Source organism: Solanum dulcamara, chromosome 11 (assembly GCF_947179165.1).
Source record: "Solanum dulcamara chromosome 11, daSolDulc1.2, whole genome shotgun sequence".
NCBI lineage: Eukaryota > Viridiplantae > Streptophyta > Magnoliopsida > Solanales > Solanaceae > Solanum > Solanum dulcamara.
Window position 1 is genome coordinate 4,896,087 of NC_077247.1, and position 8,690 is coordinate 4,904,776.

Genomic DNA, 8,690 nt, shown 5'->3' on the forward strand with positions numbered 1-8,690 from the left:
GATTTCCAAAAACTTGTTCTTACATAGTCCTTAGTGACAGTTAGAGAGTATACATTAGATACCTTCTGCCCTGATCCCAGGTGATGGTTCACTTGATGACTTCATTAAGTCTTAGATAATGATTTAAACTGTGTTTTGTTTCTCATTACTCTACTCGTGTATACGGTAAGATTTTTTCTCCAAGTCTTGGGCCGGTTATCAAGTTCGTGCAATTCACTATATTATTCATTGAGTCCCTCGCTAGAGGGCCGACATCCGTATGTATATATATGATAATGGTGTGTTGTAATAAGGTGACGATGGCCTGGGGCCTGATACTGATACTATGATGATGTGTTGTAATAAGGTGACGATGGCCTAGGGGCTGATACTGATACTATAATGATGTATTGTAATAAGGTGATGATGGCACGGGGCTTGATACTGATACTACAAATATGATTCATCGGATCCCTAATAGGGCCAGCTATATTGAAAGTTTGAGCATGCATGATTTTACTTTTCCAAGTACCAGTTTCTGATTTGAAATTTTATCCCCTACTTCTCTATTTCAGATATGCTTCCAGTTGTATCATGTTATGTTTTACATACTCAGTACATAGGTCGTACTGACCCCCTTCCTTTGGGGGGATGCATTCATGCACGCAGGTACAGATACAGGTTTTGGGAGTCTGTCAGCTTAGGATTCCATGTAGCTCAGCTAAAAGAGGCTCCATTGTATCACGGCCTAGTTTTTGATACTGTCCACTAATGTATAAAATTGTTTTGTCCATTCAGGGATACGACGGGGGCTCTGTCCCGCCATATGTTGTCATTTATATTTTTAGAGGTCTACAGATATGTATTTGTGGGTTATGTATGTCAGTGTGATTCAGCTGGGTCTACATGGTATATGATATATGTTATTATATTATAGCAGCCTTGTCGGCTTGCATGCCCTGTCATATTGTGATACAAACAAAAAGGGCTATAGGTTTATGGAAGTATTATCGCCCAGTGGGGCTTTGTTACATAATATTGTTTTATTTATAGTTTAATTTGACCACAAATGATAGCTAGGTTGTTACACCCCGCACTCTTGAGCTCGGAACGTCTTCTTAAGTTCCTTAGACACTATCATGTGAGCCGGATAAGCTACGACACTATCAAACAACTCTAAGGAAAGAAGATTGTGATACCTCGCGAGAAGGGAGGTTGGAGATAGAGTCATAAAAATCCGGAAAGAGTTGGAGGCTAAGAAATGAGTCGTAGGACTCTATTTGCCTACGTAAGACACGAAGTTAAGAGTCTTATACACTTAAGTTTCTTAAGGATATATCAAGCTTACGTAGTACGGATTACATAGGCTCTTAAAGTGAGACGAAATTACGAACCCGCGAGGAAGGGAAAAAGACGACGCGTGGCAGCCAATGGAGGAGCGACACGTGGCAGCACCTCAAGCAAGCAGGTGATGCACCTACTTAGGTTCAAGTAGGTGATGCAGCTGCTTGGGGGAGGTGGACCCCGCTGCCACGTGGCAGCCCCTAATTGGCAGCATGACACGGTGGTCAATCATGGCTTGACACGTGTCATCCTTAGGGGCTGACACGTGTCACCCCTTGGGACCACATATATGTATGATATACATCTCAAACTTCAGCTTGTTCACCAACATTTCCAGCAGAAACGTGAACAAAGAACCCTAAAGCTAAGGAGAAAAAAATTGCGACGGCTTGGGAAAAAAATAGGTAAGTCCCATTTTCGTTCCGTAAATTAATTAATTAACGTATACTACGATGATATGGAAGTATTAGTAGTACAAAATTAGGATTTGATGCAGCAAAAAACGGACAGCAAGCTGCCACGACGTTACAGCATGCTGAAAATATTTCCGAGGCGCAATTTTGGCGAGTTCTAGCCAATTTCGGGAAAGGTAAGTTCTTACCCTCTAATTTGAAGTTTATGATGTTAAATTATGGTGTATTACACACCTTAGGAGCTGCTGGAAGTTGGGGAAAAGGTTTGAAAAGTTCAGCGTTCGAAATTAACGAATTTAGAATCGCTATAGTTAAGTTGTTGTCGAAATAAAGTGTTGTACGTGTAGGGGCTGCTGCTGGTTGTGTTGTGGCGTGTTGCAGGGTCTAAAAGTTATCTAAATGAGGTGTGGGAGCTGCTGGTTGCAGCCACAGGCTTTGCAATTAAAGAATTCGCGAAAGAAAGATTAAAAACTCTAGTTTTGGTATCTTAGTTTCGAGTGAATTTTTGGGGGTTTATATTGTATAATTTTGGTCGTAATATGTATATGTATGGGCTGCTGGTTGCATTGTTGGTTGGCTGCAGGTTCTAAGGACATAGTTGGGAATTCGGATAGGGCACATTATAGGGGAGGTGCTGTCCGATTTTCGTTAACATCCTAACTAGTTAAGGAACTAGTCGAGAAGGCGAGCGAAGGGATGAATGTTATGAATACTCGTGGGTAGTCTAAGTTGCTGAAAAGTCCAAGGTTGTTAATACTTACATTACTTCCATGTTAAATAGGTTTCAAGGACAACGATGTGGACGTGATTAAGAGAAGTCCATACAAGGTATGTGAAGCTTTCTTTTGGCATGTTTTTGGAATTAGTATGTAGAACTATCTTTCTTTTCTTTTGGCATGTCTTAGATGTAAGTTATAAATGATATGTATATGATATGTGGGATTCAATCCATTCATAAAGCTCTGGATATAAGTCGAAACTCTTATTTACTTCTTGATGTTAGAACTCCTGCAATAGCTGAGTTGTTGCCCTTAAGTCTTTTATGTGATGAAAACTAGTACATGTAAAGCCCATTTCTCTTTTCCTTTGGAATGGCTTAATTTTAAGTTAAATAGTATATGATATAGGTTTAGAGGTAATTCCATTTATGAGCTCTGATTGTAACTCGTGACTTGTAGTTACTCCTGAATATTAAGAGTCTGAAAGTAGTCAAACAATTATTCTCAAGACTGCTATACAGTGAATAGTAAGTGGAGATACAAGCTCCTTTCCTTGAAATCTCTGGAATGATCAATGTCACTGATTACATAACTGTGTCTCTGATTGCATAACTGTGTCTTTGATTGCATAAACCATGTTTCTGATTGCATAAGTTATATGGCATTGTCTGGATGCATGTTTGTGATTCTTGAGGCCCCAACTGATGTAAGCCCTAATGACATCTAAAGGGATACCTCGGATAATTACTCCCCCAGTCTTCAGGTGACGGTTCACTTGACTGTTTTATTGAGTCTTAGATAATGACTTGGTTGCATATGGTTTCTCACTACTCTACTCGTACATACTGTAACCCATCCTTCCTCGAGTCCCACGATGGGCCGGGATATGTTATCGTGCACAGTGTTACTACTTCTTTCACCGCGTCCCGGGCCGGATGTGTATAGTTCCACGCACGAGGAGACGATGCCGTACGTGAGGTGTGATATATGTTATATGTTATGACGATACGATTATTCACCGAGTCCCGGGCCGGCTGTAATATGATTGTATGTGTGGTGAAATAAGGAAGGAACACCGAGTCCCTCCTTAGAGGACCGGGTACATATGTATATTATGATGGTACGCTATAGACGTACACCACTCCATTCACCGAGTCCCTCACTAAAGGGCCGGATACTTTATGTAGGCATGCATATGAGATTAAAGCAATACATTGTGTCCCTGAGCCCCGCAGTGAACCGGGTGTGATACGATGATATATATGATAAGATGATACCGTATACGATGGTATGATACCGTATACGATGATATGATGAAATGAAATGCATTATGATATGATGATATGTGATTATGAAGAAGTGATTATAACACCGAGTTCACTAGAGGGCCGGGCACAGCATATGATGATGTGTATGATTTACGTGTCCTAAGGTGCAGGTAATTCATTTAGTTATTATACATGTCCCCTGCATCCCTATTTCAGTTATGATCTCAGTTACGAAGTGTTATGCTTTACATACTCAGTACATATATCGTACTGACCCCCCTTTTCTCGGGGGGGCTGCGTTTCATGCCCGCAGGTACAGATGTTTATTCTGGAGATTCATCAGCATAGGAGTTCCTCTCAGCTGTGTCGGAAGTGCTTCACTGTTCTGGAGCCTAAATTTTGATGCTAGTCACTTAATGTATATATTTGTACATTCAGGGGTACGGCGGGGGCCTTGTTCCACCATATGTTGTTGTTACTATTCTTAGAGGTCTGTAGACATATGTATATGTGGGTTGTTTGTGAGTTAGTTTTGATGTTGCCTATTTGATATGTTGTGAATGTTTTTGTTATAGCAGCCTTGTCGGCTCACGTGCCCTTTCATGATATGATACAAATGAAAGAGGCTACATGTACATAAAAAAAAGTTTTAAACTATTGGGGCTTTTGTATATAGTATCACATCACACACGGTTCAACTTACGTGTAGTTGATAAATACGCATAAGAGGGTTCAGGTCGGACCCCAGTTGCGGCCTACGGGGTTGGGTTGTGACAGAAGTGGTATCAGAGCAGTTCGTCCTTGGAATGTCTACAGATCGTGTCTAGTAGAGTCTTGTTTATCGGTGTGTTGTGCACCACATCTATAGACAGGAGGCTATAGGACATTTAAGATGTTACTTTCTTTCTTATCTAAGATCGTGCGATAGTGCCGAGCTATAGGAAATGAAATTCCTCTTACTAACCTATGATTTTAGCAGGAAGACAACGCCGGTAGAAGGAAGTAACTGATGATATTAGATGTTATGAAGCACACAGGTAAGCAAAGGCACGAAGGACCTATGTCAGATAAGGTATTGAAATGCGATTGACAGATACAATTGAAAAGTGAAAGGAAAGGTAAACAGGAAAGTATAACCGGTGTAGCTCGAGTGGACATAACAGGTAAGTTCATTTCCATACTGTTAATTATGGGCACCCTGTGCGACTGCGATATGAGATGATATGACTATATATGTGTGCCATGTGTGGCTGAGATGTTATACAATATGAATGTATATATGTGTGCCCTATGAGGCATTGTTGGTATTTTCTGCGTGCAGGTGTTGAGATAGTAAGAAATACAGAGGAAACTCTGCCCAAATTTTCCTAGAAATAAGAGGAGAATGAGATACGCCCAGGGCTACAGTATGTCTTAAAAGGTTGTCCTCGCAACAATGATGAGATTTGACTAAACAAGTATGGCTGACCTCGAGAAATAAGTTAATTGCTGAGTTAATGGCAATAGAAACTAGGAGGACGATACTGGAATAGTAGAATAAGTTAGAAAGGAACTATAAGCCAAAGAAAATGACTCAGAGAGGACTGATAGATCGAGATAAAATGAGATAGTAAGGCATTGCCTAAATTGATACATAGGGATAAACTATGACAAGTGATAGTTGAAGGAAGTAACAGTATGGTTAAGACAAGAGTAAGACAAGAGTACAAAGGGAAAAGAATTGTGACGGATATGAAGTGTTAATAAGATAGCTTGTGAGACATTAAGGATAAGACTAACTAAGAAGGGTAAGTAACCCATAGTAAGAATCGTGAAGAAAGTCAAGCGGTATTATACTATGGGTATGAATGCGAACAAGGTACCAGGTGAACATAACAAAAACAATTATTAGAATAAGCAAAACTTAGTAAGGAATTAACTAGAAGGTATGATGTGGTCCATGTAAATGGAATGTAAAGATAGGTGTGGAACGGAAAAGCAAGCTATGGAATAAATAAGGAAGATTTATCAAGTTCCATAAGGAAAGTTTTGAATAAAGGTTACATGATGACGAAAAGGATGGCTAGTGCAAGGAAATAAAGGGTAATATGGAATTCCTTACGCCCAACCAAAAATGGAAATGAGTTGAAGGAATAATACAGAATTTCTAATAGAGGCACTCAAGATAGATGCGATTAATTAAGTATAGGTATCGAACAAAAAGAGACATAGACAGTTACGAACTGGAGGTATAGTACGATGAAAAAGTAATAAGATAAGGCCCCTACTACCACGAAGTTGATGTGGTTTTAAGCAGGATTAGAAATGAGCCTTAGGTGCACGACAAAGGTGCAAGCTCAGGAGGCGTAAAGAAGTATGGTGTACACGTGACTCCACTCTAATGATTAGTGGTATCCACTGGAATAAAGTTAGTATAATGACGAAGCTCGAAACATGAGTCATTAAAGTATAAGTACACTCGAGTGGGGAATGTGCACCAATTATGAGCCCTCGCTAATTACTGATTGGGATGAATGGAATGTGGCTTTGAATGCACTGCTACATTACGGATATTACTCGAGTATTAATCGCGAGATGAGATTTTATACGATATATTGCGAATACTAAAGCACCCTACGGGTATGCTAGGGTTTCCTAGAAAGGCAACCTAACGTATGGATGATCAAACCAAAAAAAATGTAGATATGGTGCAGCACGTTAAATATGTTGGAGTGGAACCATTCGCATGTGCATGGCTGAAAATAAACAGAGGATGACACAGGTACACCCTAAAGGGGGGAAGTGGACAGGAGAAGTACAAGCGTAAGAGAAAATCAACTGATGCTATCGTATGTAAGTGGAAAGCCTTAAACTTCAAACGAGACCCCATAAGGGATGGGCGTGATCATACTCACACTAATGCACCGGATTTTGTCAAAACTCCGAAGTTAAGCATGCTCGAATGAGAGTAGCACTGGGATGGGTGACCCTCTGGGAAGTGAGAAAGAGAACAAAACAAATATGACAAAAAGAGATTATAAAGGCGTGTTGGTATAACGACACATATAGAACAGAGTAAGCCAAGAGCGGAAAAGATTATGATTGAAATACAATGCACCTCGTGAAAATGGCACAAGATAGTTGTACAACCTATGAATATTGGCATACTAAGAGCGAGGTCAAATGATTACTCGATAAAAGAAAGTCAGTAATAACAATGTGATTGCCATATTTAGAATCTATTCAGGAAAAGTGTAAGATGGTTCGAGGCAGAACTATTCAGATATAATCGGTATTAAGGACAAGAGCCATAGTGGAGCCTTGACCTCTACTAAAGGAGGTAAGCCACTAGTATAGCAACGCTAAGTAATTTTCTGGGCTGCTCTATGTCCGTACACACGTTTATGTAAGGATTACAATATGATGTATGGTAAGAAAACTGGAGAAAAGATCTGAGTAAAAGAGAAAGATAGCATACCTAAGGTATTACAAGTTAGATTAAGAGGAGTTGTACAATAGCTTAAGTTAAAAGAAGCATCAGCAGTCTGATAACCTATCTCAGGGAATGGAAACCCCGACTCAGAGGTGGAAAGCAGTTAATATGTATTATAGTACGAGCTGACCTCGCATTCTAAGGAACTGGGAGTTCATACGGGCTATGGTAGATGGGCTGATAGAATCAACCTGTTCCCCTCTAATTAGGAAGGCATATTCAGCTGAGGGTTCTACGAAATGACATAGTAGGGAAACAATAAGATTTCACGGAGTCCCCACATCTATTATCTCAGATAGAAAAGTTCAATTTATCGCTAACTGCTGGAAATCATTTCGAAAGGGATTGAGGAACCCAGATGAATCTTAGTATGACATTTTGCCCTTCGATTAAGGGACAGGCCCGAATGTGATCCACTAAATTATTAATAAAGTAAAGCTTATTCCAGGACAAGATATCGATTAGCAGCCTAGAGTCGGCAAGAAGGGGATACATTGGTCCTTCTTAAGTCATTTGTAAAGTAGGTAAGATTGCCTATGAGTTGGACCTACCGTCCGATTTGAAACAACACATTCAGTTTTCACAGATCAATGCTCCGTAAGAATGGGAACGACGCTCCCAGAATATTTCCCGTGGAGGAGGTCCACGTAACAGGGAGTTATCCTACGAGGGGAAACCTATCTCCATCCGGGATCAACAGATTAAACGGGTTGCGAACTAAGGACATAACTTCCGTCAAGGTACTATGGCGTAATAAGAATCGTGAAGACATAAACTGGGAGGTTAAAAAGGACATGAAACACAAGTGTCCATACCTATTCCCGATGTCTACGGATAGCCCCAGTCTTGGAACTCGTATATTAATTACTTGGACGAAAATGTATGCCATTCCAGTAGAAAGGCATCTCCCTATGATCCGTATAAAGTCTTAAGGAAAGTTTTATTCAACATTCGGGGACGAATGTTCTAAAGGGGGGAAGGATGTTACACCCCGCACTCTTGAGCTCGGAACGTCTTCTTAAGTTCCTTAGACACTATCATGTGAGCCGGATAAGCTACGACACTATCAAACAACTCTAAGGAAAGAAGATTGTGATACCTCGCGAGAAGGGAGGTTGGAGATAGAGTCATAAAAATCCGGAAAGAGTTGGAGGCTAAGAAATGAGTCGTAGGACTCTATTTGCCTACGTAAGACACGAAGTTAAGAGTCTTATACACTTAAGTTTCTTAAGGATATATCAAGCTTACGTAGTACGGATTACATAGGCTCTTAAAGTGAGACGAAATTACGAACCCGCGAGGAAGGGAAAAAGACGACGCGTGGCAGCCAATGGAGGAGCGACACGTGGCAGCACCTCAAGCAAGCAGGTGATGCACCTACTTAGGTTCAAGTAGGTGATGCAGCTGCTTGGGGGAGGTGGACCCCGCTGCCACGTGGCAGCCCCTAATTGGCAGCATGACACGGTGGTCAATCATGGCTTGACACGTGTCATCC